This window comes from Loxodonta africana, chromosome 25, assembly GCF_030014295.1.
Source record: "Loxodonta africana isolate mLoxAfr1 chromosome 25, mLoxAfr1.hap2, whole genome shotgun sequence".
Lineage (NCBI taxonomy): Eukaryota > Metazoa > Chordata > Mammalia > Proboscidea > Elephantidae > Loxodonta > Loxodonta africana.
Genome location: NC_087366.1, coordinates 37761656 through 37786980, shown reverse-complemented (window position 1 = coordinate 37786980; position 25325 = coordinate 37761656).

Sequence of the window (25325 nt, the reverse complement as noted above, 5' to 3'; positions counted from 1 at the left end):
AAGAGGCATGGAGAAAAACACACTAGCCAGATCAACAGCTGCACACCAGGTGCCAGGAGATGTATTAATTTGCTCAAGTAATGAGATTACATCTAGAACAGCAGCTGCAATTGGAGTCACCACTTGGTTAAGTTTTCAATAATCAACTGTCATTCTCCAAGATCCATCTGTTTTTCATACAGGCCAAATAGGTGAGTTGAATGGGGATGTGGTGGGAATCACCATCCCTGCATCCTTCAAGTCCTTGATGATGGCAGTAATCTCTGCAACCCCTCCAGGAATGCAGTATTGCTTTTGTTTACTATTTTCCTATGTAGGGGCAGTTCTAATGGCTTCCACTTGGCTTTTTCTACCGTAATAGCCCTTACTCCATTTGTCAGACATCCGATGTGGGGATTCTGCCAGTTGTTGAGTATATCTATTCCAGTTATGCATTCTGGAACTGGGGAAATCACTAGAGGATGGGTTCAGGGATCCACTGGGCCTACTGTGAGGCTGACATGAACTAAGACTCCATTAGTAACTTGACCTCCACATGCCCCCACTCTGACTGGTGGGCTACAGTGATGTTTTGGGTCTCCTAAAATTAATTTCAGAGCCAGTAGCCAGTAATCCCCGAAAAGTATGATCATTTTCTTTCCCCCAATGAACAGTCACTTCTGTAAAAAGCCATAGATCCCTTTGGGGGAGGCTGGGAGAAAGATTAACAGTACAAGTTTTTAGCATTGTATTGGAATCCTTCCTCAAGAGGACCCAGCCTTGCCTTCAATCAAGGGGTTGTGGGTCTGTACACTCGCTCAAGTCTAGGAGTTGATTGTGGGGCCGTGACTCTCTAGTCTGGCGATTTGACTTAGACTGCTGTTCACTTGACCTAGAATTCATGCGCTTGTACTGATCAAGTGAATATTTAGTAGATTTCCTATTTCAGTCCTAGGGACACCGTGACTAAGTAGCCAAAGCCATAAGTCCATACAAGTCAGACTATTCTGATTACTGCTTTGACTCTGCTGTGCATTATCGTAACCATGCCCACCTTGTCTTTGTTGATTGAATGCCACCACTTGGCCCCTACCACTACGGGCTTGAATCAGCCCCACTGTAGTTGTGTCTTAATTCAGTTAGGGCTATTCCCACTGTCAAATCTGACTTACATAAAATAGCAATCACAGCAGCCTTCAAGATTGCTGGGGCTCCTTTCACAAATTTATTCCTCTCCATTGTGGTAAAAGGTGTGTCTTCTGGGCACTCCATGTGAGGGTCTGTGGGTCTAACCTGATAAATCCACTCTAACATGTCAATTTCCCTAAGCCTTGGATACCTTCTTCTACAGTGTACCAAGGTAGGTCTGGTAATTCCCAAGTTGGCACACCTTTGGTGGGGGACACAATTCAATCTATTATTATTTTTTTTAAGGCTCAGAGAGATTAATTAGTCCAAGGTCACACAGCCAACAAGGGAAGATGTTTTGATTTGTAGCCAAGTGAATCTGATTTCATATAATCTAGTTTTTTCCCTCATTCTGATATTTCCTCCTAAAATCACTGGGCTTATCCTGGCACTTCAATGTGTGTGAGTCATCTGTGCACAATCCAGGATTTGTTTCCTAGGTAGGTGCTGCAACACCTACTTGGCATTTGAGGTCAATGTATTATAGGAATAAATTATGGTGTGTCTAGGCTTTTAAGTACCTAAATAATTGACAGTTCTTCTTAAAAGAGGAAAATAGCAGCCTTTTAAGGCAGGATTACAAAGGCAAAGCTTATTGTCTTACGATCTTTAAGCCCTGCAACCCAGACAGCCGAGGATAAATAAATGTCTCCAGCTACAAGAGAACCAAAATGCTCCAGAGGAAAGGGCCTTTTGCTAAGCAACACCAAAAGCTGATTATCTGGTTCCTGTTCTTTGGATTAAAGGCAGAAAAGCCAAGCAATGAAAAGATGCTACCTCTTTAACAAGCATTTAAGTATTATATATTCAAGTAACTTTACCAAAATAGTCTCCATTTTAAACATCAACCTTAGTCAAACATCTTAGTCCAATATCTCCTCATGTCAGCAAGTGCCTTACCCACAGTGGGTGCCCAATAGTCATACAATCTCAGGGCTAGAAGGGTTTTAAATATTGCATAGGGCAAATCTGCTCCAAAATACCTCTTTAAAATGTTAAAAAGCAAAGGTGTCACTTTGAGGACTAAGGTGCACCTGACCCAAGCCATGGTCTTTTCAGTTGCCTCATATGTTTGTAAAATCTGGACAATAAATGAGGAAGACTGAAGAAGAATTGATGTATTCGAATTGTGGTGTTGGTGAGTATTGAATAATATACTGTGGCCTACCAGAGAATGAACAAATCAGTCTTGCAACCAGAATGCCCCGTAGAAGCGAGGATGACCAGATGCTGGTTCACTTTATTTTGGACACACCAGTCACTAGAAAAGGACATCATATTTGGTAAAGGGTCAGCAAAAACAAGAGAAACCCTCAATGAGATGGACTGATACAAAAGTCAAACAATGGACTCAAACATACCAACAATCATGAAGATGGCAAGGAACTGGGCAACACTTCATTCCGTTATACATAAAGTCTCCATGAGTTGGAAATGACTTGACAGCAACTAACAACTATAGCTGTGTGCAGATACAGAGAAGGAAAAGCAAGAGACGAAAAGCTTGCCGAAGATCACAGAACTCTTCTCGGCAGAGCTGAAACAGAACCTGGGTCTGTGTAGGTCAGAGGTAACAGCCCTGGGCTCTGAAGTTAGACTGCCTAGATTCAAAGCTGGACTCTAACATTTGGCAACCAAGTTACCAAAAAAAAACAAAACAAAACAAACTCATTGCCATCTAGTCAATACCAACTCATAGTGATCCTATAGCATAGAGTAGAACTACCCCTAAGGTTCCCAAGGTGCAGCTGCTGGATTTGAACTCCCAACCTTTTGGTTGGCACCCGAGCTCTTAACCAACACACCACCAGGTCTCCAACCAGGTTACAAGGGCCACACAATTGATCATGTCTACTTCACTGGGTTATTGTGAAGGGTCCTGTGACAATTCAAAGGACTCCCTTGTGGCACTGGCAGGTGGTGTGTTCGCCCTAAATCCACTATTCTTAGTGTTATTATTACTGACCAACTTCTCTGTGCCCTTCCACCATTGGCGCCTGCCATTGCTTTTGTTAATGTCTAATGTAAATCAACTATTTATTGCACTGACAGGAGAAACTTCTGGGCGTTTTTTCTGTACATCAGCCAAAATCAGTAGAAAGCTGCAGGCAACCGACATTTGGGATCAGAATATTTTACCAGGGCTTAAACCTGAAATGAGTTCAATCAGAGATTCTTCAATTTTGATACAATGTTGATCAAAACAAAGGTTGGGAAAAGGCAGGGATCTTCCATGCATGTTAGTGTGTTGCAGCTTCACTGGGGAGTACTTGTGAGCAAGGCAACTTGTAGGGAGGGCTTGGTGTATGTTTACAAATGCAAAAGATGTAGGCAGGTCTTGGTGTATGTTTACAAATGCGAAAGATGCAGGATGCCAGGGTTCAGAAAGCAGCCTGTATTTATGCCAGAATCCTACCAGGTTTCTCCCTAAATGGTAACCCTTACTTATATTTAACAATGTTTGTCATGATTTTTTTAAAATTTAATTATATTTGCTTGTATGTGGAAGAAGTGGTAGTAGTGAAAAGCCACAAAAGGGGTTCGAGAGTAACTAAGAAAAAGGCACCCAGAGGTCACAGTATACTTTCTAGCTATGGGTATAAGGCTTCAAAAAGACAATTCAGAGGACAGCTCACTATTTTCAGAAAACCAGTTGCCCTCCAGTCATTCAGATTCACAGTGACCCTATGTGTGTCAGAGTAGAACTGTGCTTCATAGGGTTTTCAATGGCTCACTTTTTGGAAGTAGATGGCTAGGCCTTTCTTCCAGGGATTCCAATGGGTTAGGTTCGGTATGAACCCTTGCTGAGAATTTGCTTTTCTAACAAGTCCCTACTGAGAATTTGCATTTTCACCCTAGATATATTGAATCATAATCTATATTTTAACAAGATTCCCAGGAAGTTTTTTTTTATTATTATTTTTGTGCTTTAGATGAAGGTTTAAAGAACAAACTAGCTTCTCATTAAACAGTACACCTTGTTTTATGACATTGGTAACCAACCACACAACATGTCATCACTCTCCCTTCTTGACCTTGGGTTCCCTATTACCAGCTTTCCTGTGCTCTCCTGCTTTCTAGTCCTTGTCCCTGGGCTGGTGTGCCCCTTTAGTCTCGTTTTGTTTTATGGGCCTGTCTAATCTTTGGCTGAAGGGTGAACTTCAGGAGTGACTTCAGTACTGAGTTAAAAGGGTGTCCAGGGGCCATACCCTTGGGGTTTCTCCAGTCTCTGTCAGACCAGTAAGTCTGGTCTTTTTTTGTGAGTTAGAATTTTGTTCTACATTTTTCTCCAGCTCTGTCCAGGACCCTCTATTATGATCCCTGTCAGAGCAGTTGGTGGTGGTAGTTTGGCACCATCTAATTGTGCGGGACTCAGCCTGGTGGAGGCTGTGGTAGCTGTGGTCCATTAGTCCTATGGACTAATCTTCCCCTTGTGTCTTTGTTGTTGTTATTGTTAGGTATGGTCAAGTTGGTTCCAACTCACAGTGATCCCAGGTGCCACAGAATGAAATGCTGCCCAGTCCTTTGCCATGCTCACAATTGTTGTTATGCTTGAGCCCATTGTTGCAGTCACTGTGCCAATCCACCTCATTGAGGATCTTCCTCTCTTTTGCTGATCCTCTACTTTACCAAGCATGATGTCCTTCTCCAGGTAATGATCTCTCCTGACAACATAACCAAAGTATGTAAGACATAGTCTTGCCATCCTTGCTTCTAAGGAGCATTCTGGTTGTACTTCTTCCAAGACAGATTTGTTCATTCTTTTGGCAATCCATGGTATATTCAATATTTTTCACCAACACCACAATTCAAAGGTGTCAATTCTTCTTCAGCCTTCCTTCTTCATTATCCAGCTTTCACATGCACATGAAGTGATTGAAAATACCATGGCTTCAGTCAGTTGCACCTTAGTCTTCAAAGTGACATCTTTGCTTTCAACATTTTAAAGAGGTCCCTTCCAGCAGATTTGCCCCCTGCAATGCATCTTTTGATTTCTTGACTGTTGCTTCCATGGGTATTGATTATGGATCCAAGTAAAATGAAATCCTTGACAACTTCAATATTTTCTCCATTTATCACGATGTCACTTATTGATCCAGTTGTGAGGATTTTTGTTTTCTTTGTGTTGAGTTGTAATCCTTACTGAAGTCTTTGATCTTCATCAGTAAGTGCTTCAAGTCCTCTTCACTTTCACTAATTCTTTTCAAAAGTAGACTGCTGGGTCCTTCTTCCTAGTCTGCCTTAGACTGGAAGCTCAGCTGGAACCTGTCCACCACAGGTGACCCTGCCGGTATCTGAATACCAGTGGCATAGCTTCCAGCATCATAGCAATATGCAAGCCCCCACAGTACCATGAACTGACAGACATGTGGGGGCTTGCGTCTTTAGTTTTCTTTATTCTCCCTTGCTCCAGATGGGGTGAGACCAGTGGAGTATCTTAGATGGCCGCTCACAGGTTTTTAAGACCCCAGACACGACTCACCAAAGTAGAATGTAGAACATTTTCTTTATAAACTATGTCAAGCCAATTAGTCTGGATGTTCCCAGAGACCATGGTCCCCACAGCCCTCAGCCCAGTAATTCAGTTCCTCAGGGAGTTTGGATGTGTCTATGGAGCTTTTTTTTTTTTTAATGGAGCTTACAGAAACCCTGGTGGCATAGTGGTTAAGTGCCACAGCTGCTAACCAAAAGGTCAGCAGTTCTAATCCACCAGGCCTTCTTGAAAACTCTATGGTGCAGTTCTACTCTGTCCTATAGGGTCGCTATGAGTCAGAATCCACTACACCACAGGTAGAGGTGGATGGATGGAAGGAGCTTACATGACCTTGCCTTGTGCAAGCTGTGCAGATCCCAGGGTGATTATGTATAACTTCCTGGGAACTTGTTGGAAATGCAAATTCTCAGAACGAACCGGTTCGAAGTCCTGCTTTCTTCAGAGAGACCTCTGGGTGAATTCCAACCTCCAACCTTTTGGTTAGCATCTGAGCACAGAGTCCAGGTCAAATCCTAGGGCCGCGGGGCTTTGTGTTTGCGCTGGAGAATTGACTGCATTGGAGTCTGTAGGGATGCGGTGAGAGGTCCGGGAGAAGCCGGGGTGAGCTCCGCTCCACCCACCAGCACATCCCCTCGTTTTGGAGGCCCAGATGGTTCCACCGCATTTGGAGCTCGCGGCTTTGCTCGCCCTCAGGCTCTGCCTTCCGGCCGAGGCACCACCCACGCGCACTGGGACCACAACTCCCATAAGGCTTGGCGCCAAGGGGGTGGTGTGACCGGAAGCGGAGGATTCTGGGGGCGGGGCCGCCGGGCATGAAGTAGGGGTGCTGAGCTTCTTCTCGGAGCCTCACGTGAGCTGTCCGGCGCCCGGGAGACGGTTTTCTGCCACCGGCCGGACGTCCAGATCTCTGACCCTGGAGTCGCTCACCGTCAGAGAGCGTCGCCTTGGGCGGTGCTGCATGAGCAGCCAGTGCCAAAGTGTTGGCAGGGAAGGCTAGGGGCTGGGTTTCGTCGAAGGTTCTGGTGGCCTTGCACTTCCTGGGGCGCCTTTCCGGAGTACTGGATGGCAGTGCTGGCTGGGGAACCCCTGGGGGGGTCCCGGAGCCTCTAACTGGCACCGCTAGGCGGAAGCCAACAGTAACTTTGAGAAAAAAACGCAACCGCTAAGGTGATTTATTTTTGTCTAAGAAGATGCAGGAAAAGGCAGTCCAGTTCATGGCATGTCTGTGGACCGTTGCTGAAAGTTTTAGATCTGTCCTCCATGGTCCTTGACCTCGTTTTCAGAGCTGTTGTGGTTTTATCCCTTGAGTTACCTTCTGGGAGAATTCCTTGGCTTGATATTCCAGCTGTCTTTTGCTTTTCAGCAGTGCCCATTCTGCTGTTCAGCCCATCTCTTGAAGAATTCTGGTTTTGTTTTGTTTTGTTTTTTTAAATAGCTATTTTTATTTCGAAGATCTCTGGTTAATTCTTTTCATAACTGCCTGATCTCATTTCATGGTATGATATTCCTGTTTATCCCTAAAGGATCCTAATTACACGGATTTTAGTGTTCTTTTCTAATTTTGTTTTATTTACTGTTTCATCTGCTTATGCTTTTCCTCATGGTTTGGTTTTCCTCAAATGTTAGTGATTGTTGGTATGTCTCACTCATTTTTGTACATGAGACTACGTTAGCCTTTTTTCTTACTTTCTTTGCATAGACTTGGGAGACAGGTGAGGAGAAGGGTACAACCGGGTTCTGTTTTTGTTTTTTAACTGAGAGTGGTAAAAGGCAGGATTTGTAGTCTAGAGGCTACCTGGGGCCTCCTCATTCCTCCCTAGCCTTACAACCATCAGGATTTTTCTTTTTTCTCTTACCCAAGCTCCCATACTCACTACTCACAGCTGGAAGCAGAGACTCCATTTTCTGCTTCCGGAAAGATGTATTTTGGCGAAGCTTTCTATTCCAGAATCTCAACCAGTTACCCTGTCAGTTTCCCCTGGGCCCCTTCCTCCAGGTATTCAGCTTACTTGGAATGGAAGCACATTTGGTTCTGCTTCCTCATGTATAAATGGGGATGATGGAAAAGAGTTACTGAGGAGCTCCAAGAAATTTGTTTTGGAACTTTTTTTCAGTACTAAAAAGGAAACCAAACGTCTTTACTAGGACTATCAAAGATGAATGTAAAACTTTGTTACAAAAATGACAGTATCATTCTTTGTGTTGCAGTACAAATAAGGATAAGTTTTGTTTTGCTTTTTAACATTATCTTAAGCGTAAAAGTTTGCTGGAGGTGTTCATTTGGAAATTGAAGTTTTGTACGTTTATATCTGGGCAGATCCAGGCGCTGTCGATTCATGCTGATTTTAAAACAAGTAACAACGATCATCTTAACTCACGGTTTCTGTTAAGGTAACACTTTCCTTTACAAAAAAAAAAAAAAGATGAAACTGGAACACTGATCAAGTACAATTATTAGATTAACCCCTATCTGTACTGAATTCATGCCTTAATGGGCATAATTGAAAATGCAAATATTTGTTTTTTTAATGAAGAAATCTGAGGATCAATTCTCATAAAAAAGACCAGACTTAATCGTCTGACTGAGACTGGAGGGACCCCAGAGGTCATGGCCCCCAGACCCTCTGTTAGCCCAAAATGAACCATTCCTGAGGCCAACTCTTCAGACCAGGATTGGACTGGACTAAAACAAAAACCAAACCAAACCAAATCCAGTGCCGTTGAGTCGATTCCGACTCATAGTGACCCTATAGGACAGAGTAGAACCACCCTATAGAGTTTCCAAGGATCGCCTGCCAGATTCGAACTGCCGACCCTTTGGTTAGCAGCCGTAGCACTTAACCACTACGCCACTAGAGTTTCCTGGACTGGACTATGATACAGAAAATGATATTGATGAGGAGTGGGCTTCTTGGATCAAGTAGCACGTAAGACTATATGGGCTTCTCCTGTCTGGAGGCAGGATGAGAAGGCGGAGGGGGTCAGAAGCTGGCTGAATGGACATGGGGAATACAGGGTGGAGAGAAGGTGTGTGCTGTCCCATTAGGGGGAAAGCAACTAGGAGTACAGAGCAAGGTGTGTATAAGTTTTTGCATGAGAGACTGACTTGATTTGTAAACTTTCACTTAAAGCACAATAAATAAAGAAATTTAAAAAAGAAAAAGAAGTCTGAGGATTTCATTGTCTTCAGCACATAAACACTTCCTTGACAGAGGTGTGGTTTTTGGCATTCGTTGGGCAGGTAGTAGAGCACACAAACAATTTCTAGGGCTTATGTTTAGTCATGGGCCAAAAAAAGTGATTAAATTATTATGACATATAAAGGCTTTTGAGTAACTGGGTTGGCATATTGTTCCTATTTTCAATTAGTAAGTGTTCACATTGACTAAATGTTTTCATTTCCTTAATGTATTCATCATTCACACCCTGGATATCTCTGCAGTTACCCTCACAACAGTAGGCAAGTACGAGAGTTACCAGGCTCTGCCACACTCAGCTCAGTACCGTGATGGAATCAGACTTTACCCATTTCAAAATTTAATCCTTTTGTATTTTCCATTTCCCTCTTCTCTATTAACAGGTAAGAAAACCTCGCCCAGCAAAAGTTGTGTTTTTGACCAGTTCATGAAAGACACAGTTATAAAACAGCCTAGAAATGCATAATTTCAAACCTTGGTGGAGAGGTTCATTTAGCCCAAACGTTACCATACAAAAACACAAACCAAACCCATTGCTGTGGAATCGATTCTGACTCATAGTGACCCTATAGGACAGAGTAGAACTGCCCCATAGAGTTTCCAAGGAGCACCTGGTGGATTTGAACTGCTGACCTTTAGCAGTCATAGCACTTAACCACTACACCACCAGGGTTTCCAACCCATGGAGCTGTTTTTCTCACAGCCCAGATTGAGAGGACATAAGCATTGACAGTGGAATACAGAGCTGTTTGCGCTGGAAAGTTTCCATCAATTGTGCATTGATATGATTTTAAATACTAAATACTAACGCCTTCAAAGGTTTAGAGGAGCCAAAGTTCTTAATTCTGCATAATTCTCTTATGACTTAAATTCTAGTTGAAGTCAACTATAGCCATCTCCTTTTCACAGGTAGGCATTATATGGCTTCTATGTTAAAACATTGCAAATAGATTCTGAACTTGTAAATTGGTAACATGATTTCTTCATGTTAACATGCTCTCCACTTCAGGCAGGATTCAGAGCCTTGAGTTCAGACCCTCAGTGTCAGCTTCATGCAGTACAAAAGATAGAAGGCCGCCTCCATGTCCATTCTTTATTCAGTCACGCACCCAACAGATACATGTGGAGTGCTTGCTAAGTACCAGGATTTGGATTAGGTGCTGAGGATACAGTAGTGATCACTGTAGAGGTTAAATCATTTGGATGGTTTTTCCATGTTGTACACTTTCTGCAGTTCTTATAGCTCTAAAAATGATTTTGTTTTCAGGAAGTACCATATATTGCAAATGGTCATTGGAAAAAAACTATTATTAAGAAAGGAAATGTGAGCAAAAATACCAATAGGTCAGTATCACCACATCATCAATAACAGTGCTAATTTTTTTTTTTTTTTTGTCGTGTGAGTTCATTTTATATTATTTTACCCTTGAAGCAGCCTGGCATGGTTTAAGGAGGACTAGTGTTACAGAGCCCTGCTGGCATAGTGGTTAAGAGCTAGGGCTGCTAACCAAAAAAGATTGGCAGTTTGACTCCACCACCTGCTTCTTGGAAACCCTGTGGGGCAGTTCTACATGGTCCTATAGGGTCGCTATGAGTCGGGATCAACTTTACAGTAACAGGTTTGGTTTGGTTTTGGTTAGTGTTATTACTCTCATTTAGTAAATGAGGTTATAAGGTTGGATGACTTGTCTAAAGTTGCCGGCAGTGTAGACATTGTCCGTTAATTCCAGAATTCAGGTTCCAACTCAAAACCTTTCCACCAGAGAGGACAGGGTGAGTGACTTCACTGTTCACTGCCCTCGTTGATCTGTTGTCAGTCCTTCACCTACTTCTCTTCCCAGGGCCCACTCTTCCATGCATAGAACTCCAAGCAACCCCATAAAGATCAAGTGATTTTAAAACCTGTGTTCCTAGGGCCTTTCTTATCTTGTGACCTATAATGGCTTTTCCAAAAACTAACAAATTTATGAAAGTCTGAGTTTAGGACTTTTTCCTAGAAATTTCCCCCTTGAATGGGGAAGAAAGCACAAATGGTTAAAAGAGCCTTCATCCCTGAACAGATTATATTCTGCTGTACAAAGGTCTGGTAATATGACCTACCACATACCACCCCCAGCTTACACTTCGCCCTAAGTAACAGACACTGAGCAGAGACACGCGAGATTTTATTGCATTTCTACTTCACAGATGATATATCCACATTAACAGAATTCTAAATAAAGTACAATTCCCTAACGTTACTTGAGGGAATTGCTGTTTCCTGTCTAGACTCCATGTGCATATACATATATAGATATGATATATAGTTTTAATTATGGTTTGAATTTGAAAACTGTTCACTAACTTAAGCTCTCTTTATTCTCTTGGAAGCTCTGCTGTTAATCTAAGAGCAGGAAGATCAAAGCACATTGCTTTTCATATGAACATTCTCTTAAAATAATACTATTTAAACTAATTATAAGAAATTTGTTCATTAATGGAAAATGAGAAGGAGAAGAAAAAAGATGCTATCAGATTTTCCATTCAGACATGGAATCCCTTTTGAGATTAGATTATGGGAGCTCAATGGGACTGCCTTTTTTTCTCTGGGTCTTGTAAGTTTTCTGCCTTTGCAGGTTGCTTACCACTTTTTATCACTCTCTTTATTAAGAGTTCTACCTCATAAACAAGGAGCCCTAATGGTGCAATGGTTAAGCTGTTTGGCTGCTAACCAAAAGGTCGGTGGTTTGAACCCACCCATCTGCTTTCGTAAAGATTAAAGATTACAGGCTTAGAAATCTTGTGGGCCAGTTCTACTCTGTCCTATAGGGTTGCTGGGAGTCAAGATGGACTTGATCGCAAAGTTTGTTTTTTTTAACCTCATAAACTCCCAGTGAGTTTTAATTCTCTGACAGGTTTCCACCTCATGCAGTTTCTGGCTTTTGTAGGTTTTACTGTATCATGTGAAAGTGGGACATGAACAAATTCACTGGAGGGAGCGGAGGAGATAATTGACCAGTTTAAAACGGTTCAAGTTTAAATTGGCAAATAGAAAGCGCTTTCTAAATGCCTCCTTTATATATTACAGATAATCCTATTAAAATGGCAAATCCAACAGGTGCAAAATTATTTTTTCAAAATATATACCCTTGAACTTCTGTCATTGTGTAGAAAATTACCCATTTGCCTCTATATTGGTTAGTTAAAATTTTGAGAAGGAGCTAGTGTGTAGAATCGGAGAATTTTTAACACTGAGTGCAAACAAGGCCCAGCAACTTTAAAGTTGCCTGTACAAGCTAGCAGCCACTCTCTGAGGTTACCTTCTGATTTGTGATGGCCATCCTTCCCCTTAGGGAGTAGGTGACTGTTGAGAGAATGTGTGTATTTAAAAAGAAGACAGTCAAAGCTTCTGGAGGTGTGCTTGCCAAGTCACCAAGAGGTCTACTAGCTTCACTCACTAATCAGGTGAATTAGGGCTTCAGATTTTGCACAATGGACTCTAATCAAGACCCAACTTAAGCCAATTACAAACTGCTAGAGGCGGCGGACCTTCAGAGGCCTTTGCAACAAGTCAAAATCCTGATTGTTAAAAGCATAGACTAGAACAGGGTAGTATTAGCATATACAGTGCAACAAGTTGGCCTCAACGTTCACTCAGGGTTTCTGGTAAACTGTCCACTAGATTATAAGGGTAAGAAATGTATGGAAGACTCCCAGGAAGTGGTGGATATCTTGGGAAAGGAGATGAGGTTGGGATTACCAGATTTAGGAAGTAATAAAACATGAAAGGTAGAAATGGAATCATGAGCTTTTACTGGGTTGGCAGGAGTTGAAGTGTAAGAGTGTCCTGCAGAGAGTGGCGAAGCGACTCCTGTAAAGGGAGCTAGTATTTGGATTTGGGTCTCAAGAAACCACCAATGCAATCCAGTTTGATAATCATGTTTGTAGTTTTTTGTTTTTTAAATCTCCGTGGGACCGGTTTCTTATTAATTCTTCCTACAAGGATGCTGAGTTGGATGGTTGTTGATACCCTACATTCCAACTTTCCAACAGTGTCTTTGACATCTCTGGCTGAAGCATAGGGGCACTGCTGATTCAGTGGTAGAATTCTCCCCTTCCCTGCAGGAGACCCAGGTTTGATTCCCGAAAATCAGCCGATGAAAATCCTATGGATCACAATGGTCCGATCCTCAACTGATCATGGAGATGGCACAGGACCAGGCAGGCAGCATTTTGTTCCATTTTGCATGTGGTAGCCATGAGCCAGGGACTGACTCAACACCAGCTAACAACAAGAACAAATAGAAAGATTAGACCCAGAAGCAGGGAGCACAGTGCATAGAAAACTGTACAAGGTTCTCAGAAGCCTGAAAGTGTGGGAGAAAAAACATGGAGTAAATTCCAGAGTGGGCAGATTGTGATGTTGGGAGAATAGGATGAGTGGGTACAAAAACTTTACCTCCAAGGTTCAAGTCGGATGTTAATGCTAGAGGCTGAAGGGATGGTCCTACGTCTTCCACAGTTTTGAGTTTTAGGCAGGGACAGTCCTGAAGAAAAGTTTGGGGGTCTTCTGCTATGGCTACCTCCAAACCATTGCTGCTGGTCAGTGAATATCTGTGAATATTCTGAGGTGAATATCTATCAGAACACAAGGTACTGCATAGAATCAAGAATTGGGGTTTGGGAAAGTGTGGCTCCCAAAGGTTGAGAAGTATTGTTGTATAATATAAATTACTTTGTAAATATTCCATTGAGTCAGGATATTTGAGCTCTCTTCCTTGTTCTGCTTGTAACCAGGTATGAGGCCTCAGGCAATGCCTTAACCAGGTAAATTCTGCCACCATGTAAGGGTATCACATGTCCCAGACCTCAGAGTTGGTTTGTTTTATTCATAACCAGAACCCCTGTCCTTTGGTTCCCAGTTCATTAATTTGATCGGCCATCACAACATGTAAAGTGCAAGAGCTCAGCAATTCTTCTGTTAAACCAGAGTTTGCCAACCATTGGTGAGAAGTGGCTACTCTTCCTTTCCCTTTGAGGAGGGTAGAAGGGCTCACCGCAAGGGAAGACCAGAAAGGTAGTCCAGCAAGCCCTTGGGCGGTAGACATATGGGAAAGAGGGCGCTCTTAACAAACTTGCAGAGTGAAGCAGGGCAGAAGCATTGCCGCTGGTTCTTCTTCAGTTTTGGCTGAGAGCTCTTATAAACCAAAGGAGGTGGTTGGGGGTGAAGTAGGGGGCAGTGTGGTGAGGGAGCAGCAACAGGCATAGAGAATGACTTTGTAGAGCAATAGAATGGGAGATTTTTGTTACTGTTTTTGATTTTGTGACAAGAGAGGAGGGGAGGAAGGAGCAAGAGAGGGAGAGAATGCACATAATTTTAAAACAGGGGACATAAGTACTGTAATGTTTAATTTCAGATGAGAATTTTTTTCTGAGCTATTAGAAAATTCAACATGATTGTAAATGGAGTGTCTCTGAGAGACAGCAGGCATAGGTTCAAAGAGTTGAAAAGCATTGATAACCTGGAGATCCAAGGAGCTGTGCTCTTAGGAGAGCAAGACCACAAGTCCCAGACTACACTGTGGCTGGTACAGTGTTAAACCGTTAAACAGCTACCAGTTATGGAGATTTTACTCTGTTCCAAGCACTGTACTATGACCTGGGTGTATGATGGTGAGATAAAAATAGAAATAAAAACAGTCGTGGGCTCTGTTCCCATTCTGCCTTCTCAAGGCATTGTGCAACCCCACCAACCACCTTCAGGGTTAAAAATTGTTGTCCGATTCTGTAAAATAACTGCAGTGTCCTTAGTGAGCTCAGAAGGCTTGAATGGTAGAAGAAGAGGGTGGAAATTTCTTTTCCCTTCACTGGCTGTTTTATAATCTGTTGATAGAGTCTGTCTGTGAAAGCTGGTGTAATTTTCTGGCAGTGGCCATGCTGTTATGCATGATGGAAGAGTGGAGGGGGTGAGCATGTCCCAAGTGGTCCCTCTTACTCTTGGCGAAGAAGCAAATTCCGAGACTATGGCTACTTACTGCAAAGGACAGTGATCACGTGGTATGGAGTGGTTTGGAGTTAAAAAGCAATGCTAACATCTCAGTTCTGCTACCTTACTTTCTGACACTTTGCAGTTCCGTGAAGTGCTTTGTGCTAAAGAAGACAGTCTGTGGGCAGAACGAGTTTGACCAGTTATTGAATTTGTTAAGTTTTCCATCCTGAGTATAGCACCCATTAATCTCTAGCCTACTTAATATGTTGGTTATAAAAACTACCTTTCCTCAAACGGACATTTCTCATTTTGTAACCTCTTTTACAAATGCAAATAATTCTAACTTTATAACTGCATTTATCTAATCCTGTATAGTGAAGAAAACTGAAGAGTTTCATAACTCCATAAAGAGGAACAATAGAGTCTTTCTAGTTATTTTCTAGTTACTTTTTATCCCCTTTATTTGCCAGAGAAAGGAGAAATAAATGTCAGTAAAAACCAGAAATTTTACCACCAAACAAAAATTACAATTAATCCCCAAATCAAGACGTAATCCCTTAAATAAATCATCCACCACCTCAGAAGCTTTACACACCTTGTACCCTCTCTGTCACACTGTCGTGTGGTTACCAGTGCCCGGCTGACTCATTAATCACGATTCAGCTTACTCCCAGAAGTATAAGTAAATTGTTTATTACATTTTTATCTCATTACCTTGACACTGATATAAGATCCTATAGCCGATTCCTATGTCAGAAACCCACAGAATTTTAGTAGAACAATAATATCCTTATTGTAACATGGAAACGTAAGTGCCCAATGCAATTTTGTTGATTTATACAATTGTTTAAACATTATAGTGCTAATCAAAGCCATTGTCAAACCTCTGTCAAGAAGAGTCATTAACTAGAGAAATTTCACATTGCTCTTCAGGATGATAACCCTTGAGCTGACAAGTTTCTGTTAGTTTGCCACAGCATGTCTGACAGCCTTGCAGACTTTGACAGCTGAACAGCATACTTGTGTTTAAGGTATTGTAATCCTTTTTCTTAATGGAAGACTGCCAGGCTTGTCACCTTTCATGTTATTGTCTTCTTCAGGAAAGTTCCTACTTCAAAAAGATATGAACTGGCCATTCAAAGAAATTTTCAGAGGAACCACCTCCAGATTGGCCTCCCGAGATAGTCTCCAAGCTAAAGTTGAAATTCGAAACATCAATGTTTATAAAAAAAGGTTTTCCTCCTCAACACTGTGACGCTATACATACATAAATGGAAAAAAGATAAGTCAAAATACAGAACAGCCCAATAAATTAAATTAACAGTAAATACCATAAAAATTCAGAGTGGTGACACCACTAATATAAAGGCCATGTGAGGGCAAGATCTTATTGCCCATGTTGTTCACTGTTCTATCCACAGCACTCAGAACAGTGTTGTTGTTGTGTGCTGTCAAGTCAATTCCTACTCATAGTCCCCCATGTGAGAGTAGAACTGACCGGTAGGGCTTCCTAGGCTGTAATCTTTATAGGAGCAGATCTCAAGGTCTTTTCTCCCACACAGTGTCTGATGGGTTTGAACCGCTGACTTTCTGGTTAGCAGCTCAGCTAATTAACCATTATTTCACCAGGGTTTCTTCCTGGTACGCTGTAACTGCCCCAAAATCCCACTAGAGTCCCGTTAGGATGGCTAGGATAAACAAACAAACAGAAAATAACAAATATTGGTGAGGACGTAGGGAAATTGGAACACTTATCCATTGCTGGTAGGAATGCAAAATGGTACAGCTGTTGTGTAAAACAGTGTGGTGGTTCCTCAAAAAACTAAAGATAGAATTAATGTTGTTGTTGATAGGTGCTATCGAATTGGTTCTGACTCATAGCAACTCTCAGTACAACAGAAACAGTGCCTGGTCCTGCCCCATCCTCACAATCATTGTTATGCTTATATGACTCAGCAATTTCACTACTAGGAATATATCCAAGGGGTTTTAAAGCAATAACATAAACAGAGATATGTACACCAATGTTCATTGCAGCACTGTTCACAATAGTCAAAAGTGGAAACAGCCTAAGTGCCCATCAACAAATGAATGGATAAACAATGCATGGTACATACACACAATGGAATACTACTCAGCCAGAAAGAGAAATGAAGTCTTGATACATGTTACAACATGGACGGAGCTTAAAGACGTTATAGTGAATGAAATAAATCAATCACAAAAAGACATATTTATGTCCTCACTTATAAAAAAAGACACAAACAGGTAAATGCATAGAGACCAAAGTTTATTAGTGGTTAGCAGGGGTGGGAGGGACAGAGAAAGTTAGGGGAGAGGGAGGTATTATTACTTATGGAACACTGAGTTTTGTTTTACAGTGATGGAAAACTTGCATTGATTAAGAGTAGGGTTGCACACTAATTATTGTAATCACTACCAATAAGTTCTACCCCAGCAAAAAGTTAAATTGGCAAAAGTCATGGGATATATTTACAACAACAATAAAAAGAACATCTGCTGAGGCTGCTTATATACAACCAAACACCTCATGGGATTTGATTTCTTGGTTTGGAGGTTTAGGGTCATGTTTCATGGCACATTCCAGTTAATTAGACATATATCATGTTTAGTGCTTCTGTTCTACCTCCTAGATCATTGTGTAGTGCCTGCGGTCTTAAAAGCTTCCAAGTAGCCACCCAAACTACAGCCTGGAGCAACAGAGGAAGGAGGAGAAAATGGAATGTGTAGCTAATTGCCTCCATGAACAACTGCCTCCTTTGCCATGAGACCAGAAGAACTGGAAGGTGCCCAGCTACTATTCCTGAACATTTTGATCAAAGATTCTAAAGAAGAATCTTGATCAAAAGGGGGAAAATATAGGACAGAATTTTAAATTCTTGAGGAGTCCATACTTTCTGGAGCCATGGAGGCTGGATGAGCCCCCAAAATTATTGCCCTGAGTTAATCTTTAAATCGTAAGCCTTAAATCAAAAATATGTCCTGAAGTCTTCTTAAAACCAAATAATATCTCCTTGAGAACAAGAATGAGATAAGGATGCCCACTATCACCACTCTTATTCAATATTATACTTGAAGTTCTAGCCAGAGCAAGAAAGGAAAATAAAGGGCATCCAAACTGGAAAGGAAGAAGCAAAATAATCCCAATTCACAGATGACATGATTCTACACACAGAAAATACCAGAGATTTCACAAGGAAAACTTCTAAATCTAATAGAAGGACTCAGCAAACTGGCAGGATACAAGATTAACACACAAAAATTAGTTGGGTTCCTTTATGCTAACATGGAGAACTCTGAAAAAGAAATCAAGAAAACAACATTATTTACATTAGCCCCACAAAGGATAAAATACCTAGGAACAAACCTAATCAGAGATGTAAAAAAACCTATACAATGAAAACTATAAAAACACTACTACAAGAAACTAAGAGACCTACATAAGTGAAAAAAAATTCCATGCTCATGGATCAGAAGGCTTTTAACATTGTGAAAATGTCATTACTACCCAAAGCGATCTGTAGATATAATACAATCCAGATCTAAATTCAAACAATGTTCTTTACTGAAATGGAAAAATAAATCATCAACTTTATATGGAAAGGAAAGAGGCCCCGAGTAGCCAAAGCAATATTGAAGAAGAAAAAGTAGGAGGCCTCACACTTCCTGATCTCAAAACACGCTATACAGCCACAGTTATCAAAACTGCCTGGTACTGGTTCCATGACAGACATATAAACCAATGGAATAGAATCAAGAATCCAGAAATAAATCCATCCAGCTATGGGCAGCTGCTTTTCAACAAGGAGTCGAAGCCTATTCAACAGGGGAGAAACAGTGTCTTTAATAAATGGTGCTGGCAAAACTGGATATCCATTTGCAGAAAAATGAAACAGGAAGTATGCCTTACACCGCACACAAAAACTAACTCAAAGTGCATAGTAGACCTAAATGTTACAGCTAAAACTATAAAGCTCGTGGAAGATAATATAGGGACGAAACTATAGGACCTAGTTTTTTTTTTTTTTTTCCAGAAATAGATTATGAAACACAGCTACAAATGCGTGAGCAACAGAAGACAAATTAGGTAACTGGGACCTCCTAAAAATTAAATACTTACGCTTGTCAAAAGACTATCAAAAAAGTAAAAAGAGAATCTACAGACTGGGGAAAAAATCTTTGGGAATGATATATCTGACAACAGTCTAATCTCTGAAATATACAGAAAATTTGAACAACTCAATAACAAAAAGACAAAAAATCCAATTAAAAAATGGGCAAAGGACATGGACAGACACCTCACCAAAGAGGATATTTAAGCAGCCAACAAATACATGAAAAGATGCTTGTGATCATTAGCCATTGTTTTTGCTGTTAGTGCTGTTGAGCTGGTTCCAACTCACAGCGTCCCTATGTACAACAGAATGAAACACTGCCTCACAATCGTTGTTAGGCTTGAGCCCATTGTTACAGCTACAGTGTCTATCCATCTTGTTAAGGGTCTTTCTCTTTTTCACTGACCCTCTGCTTTACCAAGCAAGATGTCCTCTGTAGGAACTGATCTCTCTTGAAAACATGTCCAAAGTATGTGAGATGTTGTCTTGCCATCCTTGCTTCTAAGGGGCATTCTGGTTGTATTTCTTCCAAGACAGGTTTGTTCATTCTTTTGGCAGTCCATGGTATATTCAATATTCTTCACCAACACCATAATTCGAAGGCATCAGTTCTTCTTTATTCTTCCTTATTCATTGTCCAGCTTTCGAATGCATATGAGGCGATTGAAAAACCCTGGCTTGGGTCAGGCTCACCTCAGTCTTCAAAAGGTGACATCTTTGCTTTTCAACACTTTAAAAGAGATCTTTTGCAGCAGAACTGCTCAATGCAACTTGTTTGATTTCTTGACTGCTGCTTCCATGGCTGTTGATTGTGGATGCAAGTAAAATGAAATCCTTGACAACTTCAATCTTTTCTCTGTTTATCATGATGTTGCTTATTGGTCCAGTTGTGAGGATTTTTCTTTTCTTTATGTTAAGGTGTAATCCATACAGTAAGTGCTTCAAGTCCTCTTTGCTTTCAGCAAGTAAGGTTGTGTCATCTGCATGATGCATAATGGAGTCTTCCTCCAAACCTGAGGCCCTGTTCTTCTTCATAGAGTCCAGCTTCTTGGATTATTTACTCAGCACACAAATTGAATAGGTACGGTGAAAGGATACAACCCTGACGCACACCTTTTCTGCCTTTAAACCATGCAGTATGTCCTTGTTCTGTTCTAACAACTGCCACTTGATCTATGTACAGGTTCCTCATGAGCACAATTAAGTGTTCTGGGATTCCCGTTCTTCAAAATATTATCCATAATTTGTTATGATCCACATAGTCGAATGCCTTTGCATAGTCAACAAAACACAGGTAAATATCTTTCTGGTATTCTCTGCTTTCAGCCAGGATCCATCTGACATCAGCAATGATATTCCTGGTTCTATGTCCTCTTCTGAATCCAGCTTGAATTTCTGGCAGTTCCCTGTGGATGTACTGCTGCAGCTGCATTTGAATGACCTTCAGCAAAATTTTACTTGCATGTTATATTAATGATATTGTTCAACAATTTCCACATCCAATATCCCCTGCTTTTCAAAAGTTCGATTTATGACACTCACTTTTATGAACGACCTACATTAGTACCTATTTTCGGTAAATGAAGAAATCCCAAGAGGATTTTTGCTTTTATGTAAAAAAATGAAAAGCAGAAATAGCATTCAACATTTGTTTTGCAGTGAACCATTAAAGAGGCAGCCTCTACCCCAAGTAGCAACAGTGGCATTGCCAAACTTCTTTCCTGGGAACTACAGCTCAGCATGTCAGCATCAAGCCGCCATAGCTTTGAACTGTGCCTGTGAGCATCTGTGCTTTATCTCAATTTGTTATGTGCATCTGTTAGCAACATGTGTCCTAAGGTGTCAGAAAGCCTAAAAGAACTTATACGATTTTACATGTTATTTGGTATGATTAAACCTGTTGCCGTAGAGTTGCATCTGACTCATAGCAACCCTACACGACAGAGTAGAACTGCCCCATAGAGTTTCCAAGGAGCACCTGCTGGATTCGAACTGCCAACCTTTTGATTAGCAGCCATGGCACTTAACTACTACTTTACCAGGGTTTCTTTGGTATAAAACGTTGGGAGTATGATTCCCATGTAAATTAATGATAATTGCTTTTTAGCTGTATGCCATTTCAGCTTATAAAAGGTTTTATACGAACACTCTACTTTCGGATAGCAGGGGAAACCTATATGTAATAAGCACACAAGGGGCACAGTCACAGATACTTCCCAGACATAACCAAACACCTTGCAGGATTTGTTTACTGGGTTTGAAGGCTTAGGACCATTGTCTCATGGAACAACTCAGTCAATTGGCACAACATAGTCCATAAAGTTTATGTTCTACATTCTAGTTTAGTAAGTAGTATCTGGAGTTCTAAAAGCTTGTGAGTGGCCATCTACAATACATCTATTGGTCTCCACTTGTCTGGAGCAAAAGAGAAAGAAGGAAACCAAAGACTCAAAGAAGAAACTAGTCTCGAGGACTAATTGCCTACATGAACCATGGCCTCATCTATCCTGAGACCAGAAGAACTAGATGGTACCCAGCTACTACTGTTGAACCTTCTGACCAGGGACACAAAAGATGGTCCCAGATAGAATGGGAGAAAAATGTAGAACGAAACTCAAATTCTTAAAAAAAAAAAAGCCAGACTTACTGGACTGGTTGAAGCTAGAGGAACCCTCAAAACTATTGCCTTGAGATACCCTTTAAACTTTGAACTGACTATCCTGGAGGTCACCTTTCAGCTAGGTAACAGATTGGCTTATAAAATAAACAATATCACCCTTGATTACTGTGCTCCTTTAAAAAAAAAAAAAGCATCATCTATATGAAACCAAACGGTAAACATTTACCCTAAAGCAAAGACAAGATTGGGGGAGTCGGAAGAAGGAGGGCAGGAAAGCGAGATTAATGAAAATGGAACAACTGGAACAGAAATTATCAGTGTTGACACAATGTGGAAAATGTAACCAATGTTACCGAACAGTATGAATAGAATTGTTAAATGGGAACCTAATTTGCTGTGTAAACTTTCACCAAAAACACAATAAAATATTTAATAAAAAGTAGGTGATCACGGAGAGAAGAAGAAGGATCGGTAGTTGGAAAATATGCCCTTGGTGATAGAAACAATGCTGGAGTCGCATGATAGAATTTTGTAAGACCAACGATTTTTTCATCGCAAATACCTTTTTTCAACAACATAAACAGCAACTATAAATGTGGACCTCGCCAGATGGGATACACAGGAATCAAATTGACTACATCTGTGAAAAAGGACGATGAAAAAGCTCAGGATCATCAGCCAGAACAAGGTCAGGGGCTAACTGTGGAACAGACCATCAATTGCTCATATGCAAGTTCAAGTTAAAACTGGAGAGAATTAGAACAAGTCCATGAGACCAAAGTATGACCTTGAGTATATCCCCCCTGAATTTAGAGACCATCTCAAGAATAGATTTGATGCATTGAACACTAATGACTGAAGACCAGACGAGTTGTGGGATGACATCAAGGACATCAAATGTGTAGAAACCAAGAGATCATTAAAAAGACAGGAAAGAAAGAAAAGACCCAAATGGATGTCAGAAGAGACTCCAAAACTTGCTCTTGAACATTGAGTAGCTGAAGCAAAAGGAACAAATGATGAAGTAAAAGAGCTGAACAGAAGATTTCAAAGGACAGCTCAAGAAGACAAAACAAAATATCATAATGACATGTGCAAAGAGCTGGAGATAGAAAACCAAACGGGAAGAACATGCTTGGCATTTCTCAAGCTGAAAGAACTGAATCAACATTTCAAGTGTAGAGTTGCAATAGTGAAGGGTTCCACCAGGAAAATATTAAACAATGCAGGAAGCATCAAAAGAAGATGGAAGGAATACACAGAGTCACTATACCAAAAAGAATTGGTTATGGTTCAGCCATTTTAGGAGGTAGCATATGATCAGGAACCGATGGTACTGAACGAAGAAGTCCAAGCTGGAACCGAAGGCTTGGGCGAAACACAAGGCTCCAGGAATTGACAGAGTATCAGTTGAGATGTTTCAACAAATGGATGCAGCTCTGGAAGTGCTCACTTGTCTATGCCAAGAAATTTGGATGACAGCTACCTAGTCAACCGACTGGAAGAGATTCATATTTATGCCTATTCCCAAGAAAAGCAATTCAACCCAATGTGGAAATTATCGAACAATATCGTCAATATCACACGCAAGTAAAATTTTGCTGAGGATCACTCAAAAGCAGCTACAGCAGTGTATCGACGGGCAGCGCCAGAAATTCAAGCCAAATTCAGAAGAGGACATGGAACCAGGAATATCACTGCTGATGTCAGATAGATCACTGAAAGCAGAGAATACCAGAAAGATGTTCACCTGTGTTTTATTGACCATACAAAGGCATTCGACTGTGTGGATCATAACAAATTATGAATAACATTGCAAAGAATGGGAATTCCAGAACACTCAATTGTGCTCATGAGGAACCTGTACATAGACCAAGAAACAGTCATTTGAACAGAACAAGGGGATACTGTGTGGTTTAAAGTCATAAATGTATACAGATGATACAACCTTAAAGTGAAGAGGACTTGAAGCACTTACTGACGAAGATGATAGACCACAACCTTCAGTATGGTTTACACCTCAACATAAAACAAAGCAAAACAAAAATCCTGATAACTGGACCAATATGCAACATCATGATAAATGGAGAAAAGATTGAAGTTGTCAAGAATTTCATTTTACCTGGATTCGCAATGAGCACCCATGGGAGCAAGAGTCAAGAAATCAAAAGACGCATTGCATTGGGCAAGTCTGCTGCAAAAGCCCTTTAAAGTGTTGAAAAGCAAAGATGTCACCTTGAAGAATAAGGTGCACCTGGCTCAAGCCATGGTGTTTTCAATCTCCTCATATGCATGCGAAAGCTGGACAATGAATAAGGAAAACCGAAAAAGAATTGATGCCTCTGAATTGCGGTGTTGGTGAAGAATATTGAATATACCATGGACTGCCAAAAGAATGAACAAAAATCTGTCTTGGAAGAAATGTAACAAGAATGCTCCTTAGAAGCAAGGATGGCAAGACTACATCTCACATACTTTGGACATGTTATCAGGAGGGATCAGTCCCTAGAGAAGGACATCATGCTTGGTAAAGTGGAGGGTCAGCAAAAAAGAGCAAGACCACAACGAGATGGATCGATACAGTAGCTGCCAACAATGGGCTCAAGCACACCAACTATTGTGAGGATGGCACAGGACCCAGCAGCGTTTTGTTCTGTTGTACATAAGGTTGCTATGAGTCATAACCAACTCAACGGCACCTAACGACAACAACAACAATCTGTATTTTATAAAGATATTTTATTTTCTGCGCAATTTTTATAAACCCAAATCCATTGCCTTCAAGTTGATTCTGACTTATTGCGACCCTATAGAACAGAGTAAAATTTCCCCGTAGGGTTTCCAAGGCTGTAATCTTTACCAGAAAAACCTGGTCGTGTAGTGGTTAAGAGCTGCAGCTGCTAACCAAGAGGTCAACAGTTCAAATCCACCAGGCGCTCCTTGGAAACAATATGGAGCAGTTCTACTCTATCCTATAGGATCTATAGAGTTGCTATGAGTCAGAATCGACTGGATGGCAATGGGTTTAGGTTTTTTTTTTTTTTTTGGTTTAATCTTTACTGAAGCAGACTGCCATACCTTTCTCCCATGGAGGGACAGGTGGGTTCAAACCACCGATCTTTCAGTTAGCAGCTGAGCGAGTAAGCACTACACCACCAGGCCTCCTTCGATTTTTATAAACAGACCAAAATTTTTGTTTTAAAAAATACATACTTTAAATATGCTAATAAAGCTAGATAGTAAGATCAGAAATCACCCGTTGATTAGGCTGGATAACTGATCTTTGGTGACAGCCTGGAAGGCAAGGGGGTAGCCTGAGTGCTACTCTCACGCTGGGGGGCACGCACATCCCAGGAATGTGGCATACCCTGGAAGTCACACACACTAGTAATACCAAGGAAAGAGAAATCCTATTAAGCGCCCCATTAGGTACCAAGTTAAAAGGATTATCTCTAAAGATCTGCAGAACATGTACTCTGCTCATCCCTCTTCCAAACAAGAGCACTGGATTTGTGTGTACCATTCCAAATACAAGCTGCCATCTTCTTAAGGAGAAGGTGAAAGTGCCTGAAAGGAAACAGAGAATAGAAACCAGTGATAAAGGGTTCTGCAAAGTCCAAAGAGACTTTAAACCTGAGTGGAGATATGATGCTGAAATGGCCACCAGACAGGAAGCCCCAAACTGCCAGGAGACAATGGATCTGACCCTTGGAGAAGAAGCCGCACAAAACGAAAATGGTGC